General features: G+C 42.9%; 1 protein-coding gene and 1 non-coding gene across 2 annotated transcripts in view; one reads left to right on the top strand and one right to left on the bottom strand.

Moving 5' to 3' along the window:
- Positions 1 to 2,979: 2,979 nt before the first annotated feature.
- Positions 2,980 to 3,103, bottom strand: LOC117556573. The gene has a single exon (XR_004570597.1). It is a non-coding gene; the product is annotated as a U8 small nucleolar RNA (small nucleolar RNA).
- Positions 3,104 to 9,324: 6,221 nt separating this feature from the next.
- mtm1 (myotubularin 1) overlaps positions 9,325 to 16,826 on the top strand; it is a 67,694-nt gene continuing 60,192 nt past the window's right edge. The window contains exon 1 of the mRNA XM_034231954.1: positions 9,325 to 9,432. The gene's annotated coding sequence lies outside the window, so the exon portion shown is untranslated. The remainder of the gene's footprint in view (positions 9,433 to 16,826) is intronic.

Below are 16,826 nucleotides of genomic sequence, written 5' to 3'. Positions count from 1 at the left end.
GCTGATGCCCACATCGCATTGATTAAAAAAGTAATTTAGTTTATTAATGTCCTCCCAATCCCCATCATAGGATGGGCTCTGACCTCCTGGGTAATTACCAGAAATGTGCCTCATACTGTTTCCAAACTCAATGACATCATGGCCTCATTTTATTTATTTACTCGTGTGCCCTTTCATTGTTATGCTCTTTCTCATGTACATTTCAGTATTAAACAGTTGGAAAGGGCCTAGACCTAGACTTCGGGACAACCCGTTTTCCAACTTGTTCACAGTGCATCAACAGAAGTCATTACATCTTTATGTATACAAGTCCTAAAAACACTAGTTATTAATGTTTTAAGATCTCTAAAAAGGAATGAAAGTGCTGCATTTCTATCTATAAGAAACAATAGTGCCTCTTAACACCATTCTCTATGGTCTCTTTTGTCACAATCTCCCCAAAAATCTGAGGCTGCTATTATGTATGAACACTCATAATGCAATGAATGAATGATAAATGAATGAAGCCTTTATTATGGTGTCATGCATAATATATTCTCAGACCACACTGGCTATTAAGACACCAAAGACTCATCCATCTGCACTATTTAAACAATACGACACAAATGTGCTATGAAATACTGAAGAAATCTGAGCTTGTTTAATTTTTTCATTGAGGCTTTTTATTCTTAGTTAATCAGTATCAAGAGTTTACTTAAGAATGAATTACACGTAGCATATTGTAGCACAATGTGAACATGTTTACTTTAACTTCTTATGTTTATATCGATCTCTGTATTTTATTTTTTCATACATTTGTACACATTCTTACTTTAACATCATATGTTTACATTAATCATTTTATACTTTGTGTGTATTTATCTTTTGTTTATTTAATTCTTAAATGGAGGAACTGACCTTAAACCCAATTAACAATGGGATGAATAAAGTATTTTGATTCGGTTTAAATGTATTAAATATGTGTAGCTGCATAGTTCACTTGGGAACTTTGGGGTCACTTGCTAAAGACTGCACAACCATTCATTCTACACAATGTGTGCTTTGTTGTCCTCTATTGTTTCAAATGGGAACTGCAGTTAGTAAAAGTGAAAGGCATCATACCTCTGCTCCTGCTGATGTCACTGTATGTTATGGTTTAGCAGAGATGGCAAAAGTACACACATCCTTTACTCAAGTAGAAGTACAGATACTCGTCTTTAAAAATACTCTGGTAAAAGTAGAAGCAGCCTACTGACTACACTTCTTTACTCAAGTAAAAGTAAAGAAGTATTGGCTTCTAAATGTACTTAAGTAAAAAGTACCCATAACTACCAGCTGTTTTAAAGAGTAACTGACCTCCCTTTATATTAATAGAACAATAATGTCATTGTTAGCTAATGAATGTTTTGATGCTGAACAACGGCAACATGACAACGTTTTCATTGGTCCCTCTTCTTTAGAGAAGACCAGGAAATTATGGATACACGGATCGTGTTCAAATCAATAGACTCTAAATAATAATGATCACGCACCAAACACAGATTAAAATTAAAGCAAAAAGTCTTCACACTTCACAGTTTTACAACACTCATATTACCACGATGGGATCAAGAGAGCTCAAACCATCACTTATATAGAGGACGGAACATGACATATGAATAAATAAATAAATGCATAAATAAATGTATGAATAAAAACATGAATAAATAAATAAGGCAATAAATAAATACAGGAATAAATAAATCGACAAATAAATAAATGTAGAGATAAATACATTTGGAAATAAATACATGAATAAATTAATAAAATAATATTAAATAAATAAATACATAAACGTTGAGAATAAAACAGAACACATATCATTATAAATCTTTAATATATTTCTACATTCTTCAAAATACCAAACAGATCATGCATTTTAGCCATGCCTCATTTCGCTCTATTTGCTCTATTCCAGCCCTGTTTTTGCATGGGCTGATTCTGTGATGTAGCTTTAATGCAAATGAGCTGCAGCTGACCACGCACCCCTGCAGGAGAGGGGAGCGTGCTCAAATATCAGCTGCTGCGCTCTCAGAAGAGGGGGAGGAAAAGAGAGGCTCCGTCCTCCATCTATTATTCTTATATGATTATATAGAGTCGTTACTCATTTGTTTTAAAGCTCAATAAATAACAAAGAACACCTTTGACCGGCACTTTTCTAATTTTGTCCGGAAGATTTAAACTTTAACAGACATGTTGACCGGCGATAAAAAATCTAACTGAAACTCTGCCGCACGGCCCCCTTGGAAGAGGTTTGTCATCTGCTGGTGGACTAGACACACACTAGGGGGGGGGGGGGGAGCGCAACAGCGGTAATTAAAGTTTAAAAGTCTGAAAAATGCTACAACTGCTGTCACAAACTGGATAAATATGAAGTATTTTGTTAAAGGAGGATGAACGCGTAATTAAGGAGCACTATTGGAGTGACTTTGATGGTTATTGGACTCAGGATTAATTCATTTGGATTCCCGCTGTATGAAGAAATTAAAGGACGGCGCAAGTGGAAACAATTCACAAAGAGATTAAACTGTTTAAAACACATGCTCAAAGTAAACCGGATTTTGCCGATGTGTTTGTGGATTAAAAAATCGTAAATAATCTACAAAATGGAGGAGACCGATCTGATCGGAGCAACTGTGACAAATAATCCAACTGAAACCGGCATGGATATGTTTTAAAAATGCGCGTATCCAGAAAAGCCTGGTTTGGACACTTTACGGGCATTTCTGTCTTTTTATGCCTTTAATAGCTACTAACTTGAATTTGTATTCAAAATAATTAATCAATTATTTTGTATATTTTATTGTAATGTAGAGACAAGGCTTTTAGCGACAATCATGTACAACGATACAACAATGTTACAATTATATGTAAAAAAAAAAGTCTAAATATGATATTTGTCCTCAAATCATCTGAGGCCTGGCGCCCCCCCTGCGATCTTTGGCGCACCCCAGGTTGGGAACCACTGTCTTAGAAGGTATTGCATTTCCCTCTAAAATGGAGATATTAATCTCATTGTTTTCCATTCATCATGTTCTGAAACCCCTTATTGGGAGTAAGAGGTAAGGATGTACCTCACTGAAGATATCAGTTCCATGATATGAGAAACAGTAAGATCAGTATGCAGCTGTCTTACTCGCGGTGCACAATCACAAATCTTTCTGTCTATCTCAAATTGGAGTGTTCATATTATACGATCAGATCATCTCGATAGGACATGATTCATAGTGGTTATGAGATAACTAAAGAAAAACACAGTATAACTCATATCACTTTTGAGATATATCTGCCTGTTTGACACACTTTGTGTTCAAATGAAGCCTCATGAGATGAACCCTTTTGCAAACCAATTGGCTGGAAAGCTTCAAAGCTTCATAAGGCTTCATCTCGCCATCACTACTCAGATCCCCCGGAAATATCGAGGCTGGGGGTGCATACATTACAATCATAGTTCAAGTCAGAAGTCAAACTTTAGCTTGAATTACAATTTCCATGTAAGGAAATGTTCATTTTAAATACAGTCTTTCAAAAGAAGATAAACATATTTTGGTGGAAACCCTGAAACCTAAAGTTCTATTTTACACAGGCTCCGCCCTCTACTGGACTCTATGGGTACTACTCTCATCAATGATACGCGAGCGTTCACGCACTGAAGTTGTATAAACGTAGCCGGCCAATCGGGGCGAGCCTACCTAAATGCGTGCGCAGGCCCACAGTATATAAGGCGGCTACGCCTCCTGACTGTCTCTTCAGCGAGCAGGACAACACCGGACAGAGAAAAGTTAAACGTTTGAAAGAAGAAAAAAGAAGTTATCATACCTTCATGGAGTCGCCACTTCTAGAGGCCCGGGCCTGTCCTTCGTGCCCTGGCTTAATAGCGGGCGCCGATCCCCACCACCTCTGCTTCGAGTGTTTGGGGGACCAGGATATGGCCGAGGCGGTGGCATTCACGTTCGCCATTCCAGCGGGGCGGATGGCTCCGTTTGCCGGGAAGGAGGATGACGAGGACTCTCATTGTCGGGCACTTCCGGGTCCGGCATCCATGGAAGTCCACCACCCAGGTCTGTCCGCCAGGACATCCCCCTGGTGATGACCATGGCGGCGGAGCGTGTAGGGCTACCGCCTCAGGGTGCAGGGCCGCACGGACACAGCGTGTCCCGGCGTGGCCCCCCTTGATGAGAGCCTGGCAGCCCTCGCAGCATCGGCCAAATTAATATCCTGGTCCACGGTGTGGGCGCCGCTGCTTGCCGTGTGATGTCCCTGGCCACAGTGGGATCACGCCGCGTGGCACTTTCCAACAAAAAGACTGTGATGATCTCCTGGGAGCCCCCTTGTCTACGGAAGGGCTCTTTGGATCGATTTCCTCGGTCACATGGATGAGGAGAAGTCGCAGCTTGGCCGTATGCTGCTTCTTGCTCATCCTCAGAGGAGAGAACATTGTCCCACACTTGCCGCCCCGCTGTAACTCCAGTAAAGGAGACAGCTTTCTTGTTGAAATCGGCAAGATCCGTTTCATACGATGTTAACTGGGCACCCATTATGAGACACGATTCCCCACTCGCCGCCCCAGTTGTAACTCCAGTAAAGGAGGCAGCTAGTGGGCGCGCGCATATGAGTGTGATAAACTGCAGGAAGTGCTGTCAAAGCGCTATGCGGGTGCAGGGACATTATGGCCGGCGTGTTGTTGTCGGAAAATACACCTCGCCTAGTGTAATAGCTCCGATTAATGCATTTCACCGTCTCTGTGAAGACGGCATTAGGACGCAGCGCGTTCAAGGACCTCAGTAGAAAATCGGCCCTTTCTGTGTCAGCCCCCCATGGGCCAAACTTCCTTTTACGGAAGGTTTGGCGGCAGAGTGGGCCACCATGACCACAGCTTCTTAGCTGCGGCTCCACAGCTGCTTGCATGTCCCCTAACACAGTTTTATGGGGAATGGAAACTCAGCTGTGTACTGACAGAGTGGATGGACAGGACACTGAAACTAGGTTACTCACTCCAGTTTTGCAGGGTCCCCTCCATTCAGGGGCATAAGAGAGGCAAATCTATCATCCCAGGAGGAGATAGGTTTCCTTTCAACAGAGATTCAGGCCCTGTTGCAAAAACAGGCTGTGTCTGTTGTGCACTCTCAGGACAGAGAAAAGGGGCTTTACTCCATGTACTTCCTGGTTCCCAAGAAGACAGGAGAATTAAGACCCATTCTGGATCTTCACAGCCTGAATCAGCACATTGCCTGCAAAAAGTTCCATATGTTAACCATAAAACAATTACTGGAACTAGTGCAGCCGGGCGATTGGTTCACAACCATCGACCTGAAGGATGCTTACTTTCATGTCAAAATTGCTCCAAAGCACAGAAAGTATTGGCGTTTTGTCTTCCAGGGGATAGCCTACGAGTACAACAGACTACCGTTCGGCTACTCCCTATCCCCACGCACGTTCAACAAATGTGTGACCACAGCGTTTCAGCCGCTTCACGACCATGGCGTGAGGGTTTTCTTTTATCTGGACGACCTCATAGTCATGGCCAGGTCCAGGGAATGGGCAATGTTCCACACAGCCCAATTGATCCTACACCTAACCAAGTTGGGTTTTGCGGTCAATTGGAAGAAGAGCAGTCCCATACCTCACCAGCAGGTGGAGCCCTCTACTGGACTCTATCAGGCACCAGCAGGTGGAGTATCTGGGGATTTTGCTCGATGCAGGCAGACTACGTGCCACCCTGTCAGAGGGCAGACAGGCATCCCTGCTTCGGGCAGTTTGCAGACTGCGACAGGGAGCAACGTGGCGGCTTTGACCATCATGCAGACTCTGGGTCTCATGGCGGCTAATCACCTCGTGGTACTGCTGGGGTTACTGCATATGCGCCGCCTGCAGAGGTGGTTTTCCATCTTTGTTTAGATCCCAAGAGGCACAAATGACATCTGGTAACCATCCCCCCTCAGTGGAGGGCAACCTCTGATACTGGGCGTCCCCAAAGCATCTGCGGAGGGGAACTCCACTGGGGCGGTTGACCTCCTACATCACGGTGTTCACAGATGCATCTGTGACAGGATGGGGGGACCTGCCTATAGAGAGCTATAGGTGGTGGCTGGCCTCTGACAGAGACTCGGCACATCAACCTTCTAGAGCTGCGGGCAGTAGTGTTGGTCCTACAGCACTTCAAACCCTTACTACTGGTCAAACATGTGCTGGTGAGGAGCGACAACCGCACCACAGTGGCGTACATCAACAGGCAGGGCGGAGTCCGCTCCGCCGCCTTGTTGAGCACAGTGGAGAACCTATGCTTCACGCGGAGGTGTGCGTTTGCACACGACCCATGGCCGAGAAAGCTGCTCTACGCCTTTCCACCGTTGCGTCTCAGTCTCCTGAAGAGGTTGAGACGAGAACGATAGTCGGTCATCCTGGTAGCCCCAGGTCGCCGCTCGGCGCCGTGGTACGCAGAGGTGACACAGATGATGGTGGGTCAGCCCTGGACTGGGGGGCGTTGTCTCAGGAAGCAGGTGCAATAGGGGCGTTACAACCTCTCCAGGCTTGGCTCCTGAGAGGGACAGGCTGAGACGGGGTGGACTGTCTGACAAGGTTATTCAGACTGTCCAGGCAGCAAGAGCAGGATCCACCACAGCCTGTTACTGGACGAAGTGGTTGGTATTCCAGCGGTGGTGTGAAGAAAGGAGTCTAGAGCCTCTATCCTGTACGTTGGGCTCTATTCTGTCCTATTTACAGATACTGGTGGACAGGGGGCTTGCTCATTCCACAGTTAAAGTGTATGCAGCAGCCATCTCGTCCTGCCATGAGGGATTTGGCGGCAGGTCAGCCTTCAGTCAGCCGCTTTGGCGCGTTTTTTGCAGGGGGTCAGGAGACAGCGCCCAGTGGTGCATGTCTCCACCCCTCAATGGGATCTGCCGTTGGTGCTCGAGGCTTTGGTCACATAACCATTTGAGCCTCTGGAGCTCTCCTCCCTGAAGGCGCTATCATTTTGTGGGTCATTAGGCTGTATCTGACCCCCCCTGGACATAATGCACTTATGTTTTCCCATGCTCCTTAGGGACCCGGGAAACATGGTGGGCAGTATGCCTATGGGCGGGCGGGGAATGGGGGGGGGAATGGCCTTCCCCACTACGGTCCATGCACACTCTACATGAGGTAAGCATGTGTGGGGGACATGGTGCACTTACCTTCTCCCCATGCTCCTAAGGGACCTGGGAAACGTAGTGCGCAGTGTTAGTCACTTGCGCTGGCACCTGCAGGGTGGAGCTATGGGCTTATTCAGACCAATTAGGCACTACCCAGCCAAGTAAGCTGCGGCCCGACTTCTCCACGGTCGCAACCGGATGATGGGAAGTTGGGGTGCGGTGGCTGTTAACCAAAGGCCGGTCAGGGGCAGTGTGGCGGATCGATGTTGTAGGACGACAGGGTGTTTATCCATCGGGGCTCCACCCACTGTACCCATAGAGTCCAGTAGAGGGCGGAGCCTGTGTGAAATAGAACGATAGGTTACGTATTGTAACCCTAGTTCTATAAGCACAGGCGGAGCCCTCTACCTAGGGGCCCTGTCTTTCCTATGCCGCTCGCTGAAGAGGGTGTAGGATGACAGTCAGGAGGCGTAGCCGCCTTATATACTGTGGGCCTGCGCGCACATTCAGGTAGGCTCGCCCCGATTGGCCGGCTACGTTTATACAACTTCAGTGTGTGAACGCTCGCGTATCATTGATGAGAGTAGTACCCATAGAGTCCAGTAGAGGGCTCCGCCTGTGCTTATAGAACTAGGGTTACAATACGTAACCTATCGGTGCAAGCCCTCTGAATTATTCGGATGTGGGGGGCACCATTAACGTTAAAATTAATTTAAAAAAGATCTGCATTTTGACTTAATAAAATACTTCATGTCCACTTCAAATAAAGTCTTATTTAATAAGATTCTCCTCAATCACCAACAATTAAATTGAATATTAAAATGTATTTAAAGACAATTAATATCTAATCATTCCTAATGTAAATCTCTATTTTGTTGGAGTTTAAGTTTCTGCTTTAGCAATACAACTATACAAACTGCAAATTGCATCCTATCATGTAACTACTGAATACAATGAGTATGAGTCACATGGAAAAGGGGAGTCAATTTGGTAAACTGATTTAAAAATATTCTCTTGTGTCTTTAATTAAATACAAAAGAAAAGCAAAATGAGTTTACTTGTTAACACAAAGTTAACACTTTCATTATTATATGATGAGTAATTAAAAAATAAGTTGCTAAATTATTTCTGTTAAAGCATTTGGTTCTTGATTCTTAATAAGTAGTTTTAAGATTAATTTTAAAAGTGTTGTCACATTCAATATAAAATCCTACCAAAACAAACACTTTCAAGTTGTGAGGGACAGTTATAGTATGAAGATGTATTTAAAGTAGAAATAAGCCTGTCATCGTGTCACTATGACCACAGATATGAAGTATTTGTATTTGTTATTATAATATGATTTGAGGAACTGGCTCACAGATAACACTTTACTGAAGGAGATCATGGGGCTTGTGGGTCTGGGGGCTTTTTTCTTTTGAGAGGAAGTAGCTTTTGTCAGTTACTCTTTAGATGCAGGAGCAGCGGGATCCAGGGAAGCCGTTTGAATTGTTGGAGGAGTGCCCTGTTCGGACTGAAGCAGTCTTTTCAGGGTTGCTGCTGGGGTCTAACTGTGACTTATCTTTATTGATGTTTTTACGCAGTTTCATACAGCCTCATCCAGGTCAGGGTGAAAGTCCGGCATGTGATCTCTGTGGCATTTCCAAGGCTGCAATAATACCACTTGTACTGTAAAATACTGACTCATTCTTGAACACTGGAACATACACAATAAACAAAGATTCTTACATTTTGTTATCACATTTCAATAATTCTTGTCAAAAATATTTATTTTATACACATATTTGAGGTCTGCTTTTTTGTTTTGCAACTATAAAATAACTATTAAAACAATGAATAATATAAAATACAGTTAATAAAGAAAAAACTGTTCCAGAACCATTCCAGAATATTTGCATGTAGTGGATACAGTAAAAACCTATTTGAGTCAAATATTATTATTTATTTTTGTAAACCCCAGAAAAATTAGGAATCATTTTTAGAGTAGTCGAACACTTTGTTAAAATAAGTTTCTCAGTATATCTGTTTATAAAATAAAGAAAAAATACATCTTTCATCTATTTTTCACATCATATTTTTGTTATTTATATCAACCTTATCCATAAAAGGGAATATGGAAACCCCTTTGAGAAACTACATTTCCCTGCATGCCTTGTAAACTCCAATTTGACAACCAGCCAATCCGCGCCATGACACGCCGGCACGTGACGTAGGGCAAGTTCCTGCTGTGGCTTGAGGGAAACAGATCGACATTGTGCCACGGGAGAATCGCACTTTGCGGGTAAGTTAAGACATTTGGCCACAACGAGGCCTATTGAGTCCATATTAAGTGTCCTTCGGAGGGGTTTGCCGGAGCTTTCTGTGAACTGGGGGTCAGAAATAGCCTGCATTTCGGATGGAACAAGCTGTCTTACCGTGTAGGCCTTCACTATTTCCTGGTGCAACTCCACAGCTGTGTGTGTTGGAATGGCAGAGTTGGAAAAGTTCAGTTTAGGGGGTTTAGTTTTTTGGAGCTTTGTTCTGTTCCACCCCGATTTTAACTGTTCTGTAAGCTCGCATTCAGCCATGAGCGCTGCCCTGTTATGACACCGAATGCGTTCGCGATAGTGGACATGCCTAAAAGCCTCCCTTTGGCAGTGTGTTCATACCTTGGAGCTGGATACCCACACCGCAAACTACTCCAAAGCTGTCAGGGTCTGTTAGTCCGTGGATAATGCTAGCTAACCGCGCCACCCTGAATTACACTATACCACAAGCATTTTAACTGCTTTGAATGAAAACAAATCTATTCAACTTCAACTCCTCCTTCGTTGTTTCACTACATTATCATTGTATCTCATTGTGCTCACAGTTAAAAGTAAGTATTTGAATAAATAGTCCGTTTTGTCGAAGTGAAAGTGTTAGCTTAGTTGTGAAAACATCCTTTCCAGCTACTGTACTGTACAGGTCAGCAGGTCAGAAGCAGCTCCTGTGCTGAAGGACACAAAACACCTCTAGCATGAGATTAACACTTGTTACAGTGGAATTGGATGGGATATATGCCTTTTTATAATATTTCAATAGTTTCCATTTGAATGTGTTTCTGTTGGAAGCCTGTCAGTGAGTGCACGCTGTGAGTGCAGCTGGCTTATTAATGTGTTCTGGAGTCAGATCAATGCATCAGCATGTGGAGTGTTATTGACACATTTATAGTTAGCAACAGTATGGATCTGCCTTAGAGTTGCATAAGTGTTAATGTTAGAGACTGCTACATCTTTGTCAAAAATCTGTACTAGTTTTAAGTCAAAATTAAATACATGTTAGTGTCATTTCCATTATATATTTTTGATTTAAAGTGCACATCGAAAACGGAAATCTAAAGTGGGGAGATATTTGCTGAATTCTACCCAGCTTGTATTGGATCCAATTTTAATCGAACAGAATACTGTAATATTATTTAATATTTGTAAGTAGTTTGTGTTATACACATTTCAGATGTAACCAAACATGTACAGTAGTGAGTTTAATTCTCAGTCCTAAGATATAGTAGTTTTACTTCGTGGTATTTCTAATTTTCCACAAACTATCAGTTTAACTAAACTAAAGTAACCTCAGTATTTAAACTACACCCTTCTGCCTCTAGCTTTACCACCGAATGAGGAAGCATTCATTGTGTGTAGTTTCATGCACTTAATGCAAGTATTCATGCATATAAATAACAATAACACATAACCAGATTATCCGATTTTAATCATGATGTTTAAATGTCAGTTCATCGACCTCTCTAACTTACTGCTGTCCATCGAACCTCAATGTCCACCCTCTGAAAACATTATACTGTTCCCAACAACACACCTTTGGACACAGGCTTTTCCCAACTCTCAGCCACCAAAACAAATATTGAAGAGATCGGATTTAAAATAACATCCACTTGGTTATGTATCATATATTAAAATACGTACGCCCGGATTTCTGTCTTGATATTTAGTTTTTGGTGGCAATGGCTTAAGAAAATGTTTTTCACATGTCAAGATCTCTAAATAAAATGTTAGTTTCACTTCCTTTATATACTTTCTCTCCATCCGTATTACTCACATCCTCCATGACTCACTAATGTGTTTATTCCCACTTTTCCCTCTCCCTTCCCTCCTTCAGAAGCAGAACACATGCTCAGACAGGCTCACAGTGACAGGTATCAATGGAGCACTGTCCCTAAGCAGAACAGGAATAATCCACCTTTTGTTCTTTCATTCCATGAATTAACCTGTTTTTAACCTTTTTTCAATCTAAAAATTTTTGGATTCAAATAATTCAACATTAGGAAATGTGATGGCATTTTTGAAGCATTGCTTTCTATTGATATTCTGTTTACTGGCTTTTTGAAGTTGTTTCAATTCAGAATGAAGGCTCTTTCTGATGACAGTGTATCTGCCTATGAATACAGTTGTTTAATATCTTCTGTGGTTTATCCTCAATTAATTTTGACATTTCATATGTTTAAAAAGAAATAAGCTTGAGCTCAAACATGTGAGCAGTTTTGCGTAATGCAGGTTGTTATGAAATAATTGTGTTATGTTGCATTATGGGAGATGTAGGATCCAGTGGTTTTGGAACTTTTTGAAAAACCCTTCTTTTGTTACATCTCTCTCTTGTGACACCCCAAAGGGGATACATTGCTGGATTTCCTCTTAATTGGGGTAGTTTCCACAATATCAGCCAAATGGAAAAAACTCTTGTTGCTGCACATTTATAGTATATATATTTACTGAATATATTATGATATCCCCTAACCTTCTTGCTTTAGCTGGAATAATAATATCATACAAATATTGTTCAATTGCTTTGAACAAATATATCGCTCTGTGCTTTTTATTTCTGTTCATATGACCGTAAATGAGAGCCGTACCAGTCTATCCAAATGGTCAATATTAGCTTTTCATCACAGACTTATTCCTATCAGCGTATGTCGCCTCTATGTTTGTGGTTCTTAACAAACCGGTCTTTCTATGACCATTTATGTCAGTGTGAATATGAGACTCGTGCATGTGCGCCCGGTTCCACATTTTAATTCTAAAACGGAAGCAGGCATACACGCAGTTAGCGCTGCATAATGAATTGAAATTAAATCTCAACACTAGAGGACTAGAGTAACACATATATGTCCTGGCATACAAATAGTTTTACACATACTTTATTAAATATCTTTGTTTGGGACAGATGTTCTTAAAAAATTGCACTTTGATCCTATCAAAAATAACTTTAAATGATAATAAACATAACGATTTAAAAAAAAAGATCATTCCGCCTAATATTGTGAATCATATTGCAATTCAACATCAGTTAAAACTAGAGAATGCAATTCATGAAGAAATTGCTAGTGGGAATGCTTTATGCTGAAAAGCTGACGCTAAACTGCTATGCTGAAATGTAATGTGTAAGAAGAAAGTGAATCATTTAGATTAAAATGAAATGTGTAAGAAGAAAGTGAGTAATTTAGATTGAAATGATACATGAACACTGGGGGCTTGAATGTGTGATGAGAGAAGAAAAGAAAGTAAAAAGGCTTGGAAAAGCAGCAGAATATTTGAACCGCAAACTTCTGAACTAAGTTGATGGCGAATGATCTGTCGCCATGGCAAAGGCATTTGATGACACCCCATAATACGCTTAGATGCGTTGATGGCTGCATCGTTACCAAACCTGTGAAGTCCTGGGCTGTTTGGAGTAATTTCACTGAAGTTATGAGAAAACCGTGTTTCAAGGCGAGCATTGTGTTGCCATGGCAACGGCATTTGAAGAAATCTCAAAACTGTCCCGTAGATGTCTTCACGGCTGGACTGTTAGCAAACTTGTGAAGTTTGAGCACTTTTTGAACATTTGCATAGGAGTTAAAGCGACATCATGTTTTATGGCGAGGGATGCGTTTCCATGGAAACGGCATATGGTGAGATCTCAGATTTGACGTAGAGCTGTTGAGGCATGGACCGGTGATATACAAGTGAAGATTGGGGGACGATTGGACTGTGTCCATTGGACTTATAGCGACATCATGTTTTATGGCGAGGGATGCGTTTCCATGGAAACGGCATATGGTGAGATCTCAGATTTGGCGTAGAGCTGTTGAGGCATGGACCGGTGATATACAAGTGAAGATTGGGGGACGATTGGACCGTGTCCATTGGACTTATAGCGACATCATGCAGTGTTTCCCACAGATCTGAAATATACTTGGGCGGGTGGTGGCAGCGGGCGGGGGGGGGGGGGGGGTGGTGAGGTGAGCAAAAAAAAAAAAAAAAGTTTTCATTTTGTATAATCATTTTGCGTAAAGATGGCACTCAAGGGCACACACTAGTGGTGGTGTTCCTGGCGGGATTTGAACTCACAGCCTTCCGATCTTCAGCCCACCTCACTATCCATTAGATCAATCACTACCCTCTCAAATGGAAATATGTGTTTACATAAATGGTGACCACACCGTTTGAGACCCACTGAGAACTTAAACTAAGTTAACTATCTAAACACTCGGAGAGTCCTTTACCTCACCTGAGCTGAGGTTATCCCGAGCTTGAATGACACACAGAGACCAATCAAGGGCTTTGATTTATGATCTCTATGACAGTGGCCATGTTGGCAGGCCACATCATGTAGACCAGAGGTGCCCAGTACGTCGACCGCGGGCGACCGGTCGACCGCGGGGGCAATGCTGGTAGATCGCGAGTCATTCATAAAAAAAAAAATCCTGTTCCGTTAAAATAGACAAAACAGGTTTTGATCCCTCCTCCCTTGGCCTTCCTGCCACTTAATTCAGGAGTTTACTTGATTGACAGAAAAAGCGACCTATCGCTTTCCAGTCTGTTAACCCAGAATGCAAAGCGATACAAAATCAGTCAAGTGCCGGGAAAACTCAAATTAAGTTAAAGAGACAAACAAGAGACAAACAACAAAATGAGTGCGGGACCGAGCAAGAAGCTAAAGACATACCACTTCCACCCAGAATGGGAGGAAGAATATTTGTTTGTGATGTCACATTCAAAGGTTATTTGCCTTATTTGTAAAGCAAGCGTCGCTCTGCCAAAGAAAGGTAACGTGGAGAGGCATTATCGGAGTGTTCACAAGGCATATGACAGCGACTTCCCTCCGAGTAGCGAGTTGAGAAAGAGAAAGGTCATGTATTATTGCTACACAAATATTATCTCGCAATCTTAGTGTCGCCAACTCGTTTCTAACATGCAAAAAGACAAACAAATGTCGGTGTATTTTCGATCTTTCCAATCGAGACGAGATCTCTCTCCCCCGTCTGTGCGCGAGGGGGCGGGGCAGTTTACACACACGCGGCTGCTACATGCAGCAACACACGGAGGAGATGGCGGAGAGAAGCGCTCCAAGGTGTGGTTAAATGTTACACGTCTTGAGGTGGACAATGCTCCTTGCCAAGAGAGTTCAGCATGTGAGGGCGGTAACACGAGCAATGTGTCAAACATTTAGCAAAAGTGCACCACATCCAGACGGAGGAATGTACCGGGTTCGACCGTCTTTCTAGCAGCTCAGCAGCCCCATCCACGAGTAACGTTTCCACGTCAGGTGTTATGTATGCTAGCAGCAACACACGCAGTTAACTCAATGATTCAAACATGGGTTAATGATTAGAGGAAACTGAGTTACTCTTTATTTTGTTAAAGTTTCAGCTATTCTGTTCACAGTTCTGTCATCAGATTATTTAATACGATTTGTTAAAACATTGTTGTTTCTTTTGATGTGAAATATTATTTATTTAATTTAAATAAAAAGCAATGTTAGTTTTGTTCACAATTTGTTAATTTAATAATATATGTATTTTTGAATCAAGTATTCATCTTTATTGTCTTCATTGTTAGTTTCCACATGCCTAAAACAACCTCAAGCTAAATCTAAAAGTTGATGGCTAAATAAGAGCGTTTGAGAAATTGTGCAAGGCATACAGTAATAGTCTGAATAGTCGATTAGTCGTTTCATTAATCGATAGATTAATCGATTATCAAATTAGTCGTTTGTTGCAGCCCTATTATCCCATGTATAAATAAAACGTGTTATTCAGCAACCCTTGCAATTTGGGATTTTATTTTTGGTTGGTAGACCTCGGTGAGCTGGTCATTTCAAAAGTAGCTCACCAGCCCAAAAAGTGTGGGCACCCCTGATGTAGACAGCCAGTCACCCTGTGTGAGGCAGGCCACTTAACGAGGCGAGATCAGAGCGAGGGATCATTGTCCACAAGTTAATCGATCGCAGATGGCGTCGTGGTCACGGACGAATACAAAAAAAAAAATACAAAAAAAACTTATAACATTTTTTTTTTTTAAAATGGGTCGCGAAATATACTTGGGCGGCCGTTAATATACCTGGGCGGCCCGCCCAAGTATAGTCTTTGTGTGGGAAACCCTGTCATGTTTTATGGCGAGGGATGCGTTTCCATGGAAACGGCATATGGTGAGATCTCAGATTTGGCGTGGAGCTGTTGAGGCATGGACCGGTGATATACAAGTGAAGATTGGGGGACGATTGGACCGTGTCCATTGGACTTATAGCGACATCATGTTTTATGTCGAGGGATGCGTTTCCATGGAAACGGCATATGGTGAGATCTCAGATTTGGCGTAGAGCTGTTGAGGCATGGACCGGTGATATACAAGTGAAGATTGGGGGACGATTGGACCGTGTCCATTGGACTTACAGCCTCATCGTGTTTCATGGCGAGTGGTCTGTCGCCATGGCAACGGCATTTCATGACACCCCATACTACGCTTAGATGCGTTGATGGCTGCATCGTTATCAAACCTGTGAAGTTCTGGGCTGTTTGGAGTATTTTCACTGAAGCTATGAGAAAACCGTGTTTCAAGGCGAGCATTGTGTTGCTATGGTAACAGCATTTGGAGAAATCTCAAAACTGTCCAGAAGATGTCTTCACAGCTGGACCGTTGAAGTCTGCTGCATGTCAGTTGGAGTGATGACATCATCGTGTTCCATTACACAGGTGCAGCTGGGTTAAGGTCTCTCCGGTTTGAGAACTGCAGGCAAAATAAGTTGGAGAGACTCTTCCCCCCCCATCAGAGCGGAACACCCGTCGAAAAAGTATGCCATCTTACTCCACCAGGCGGTCCCATTGGCGTAAAATTGCCATGACTGGCCGCTGAAGTTGCCGCTTCTCGGCTGAGGTAGGTGGGGTTTTACGTCACCAAAACCTCCTTTAGGAGGGAATCATTTTCCTGCAATGAACGGAGATCTGGCACAGAGTGGGATGGAAAGACTGAGATCACGGACTAAGACACAGGCACCACAGAACCTGAAGGTGAGTTGTGGTAAAGGCCATCAGGGACGGGAGTACCAGGCACATACTTACGTGAAAGTGCGTCAGCATTTCGGTTGCTTCGACCGGAGCGGTACTTGATATCAAAATCAAGAGGCAAGCTGGGCCGCCCACCGTTGCTCAGTGGCCCCATGTTTTGCAGACTGGATGTAGCTCAATGGATTGTTGTCGGTATAAACGATGCACTTATGCCCCCAATAAGTACTCTCAGAACTTTTCCGTCATGGCCCACTTGAGCCCAAGGAATTCCAGTTTCATGGAGCTATAGTTGGACACATTGCGCTCCGTGGGCCGAAGGCCTCTGCTAGCATAGGCCACTGGTCTCACAGCACTGTCCGTGTCCTGGGAGAGGACAG

This window comes from Gymnodraco acuticeps, unplaced genomic scaffold (genome assembly GCF_902827175.1).
Source record: "Gymnodraco acuticeps unplaced genomic scaffold, fGymAcu1.1, whole genome shotgun sequence".
Taxonomy (NCBI): Eukaryota; Metazoa; Chordata; class Actinopteri; order Perciformes; family Bathydraconidae; genus Gymnodraco; species Gymnodraco acuticeps.
The sequence above is the reverse complement of the archived record's forward strand: the minus strand, read 5'-3'. Positions and strand labels throughout refer to the sequence as shown.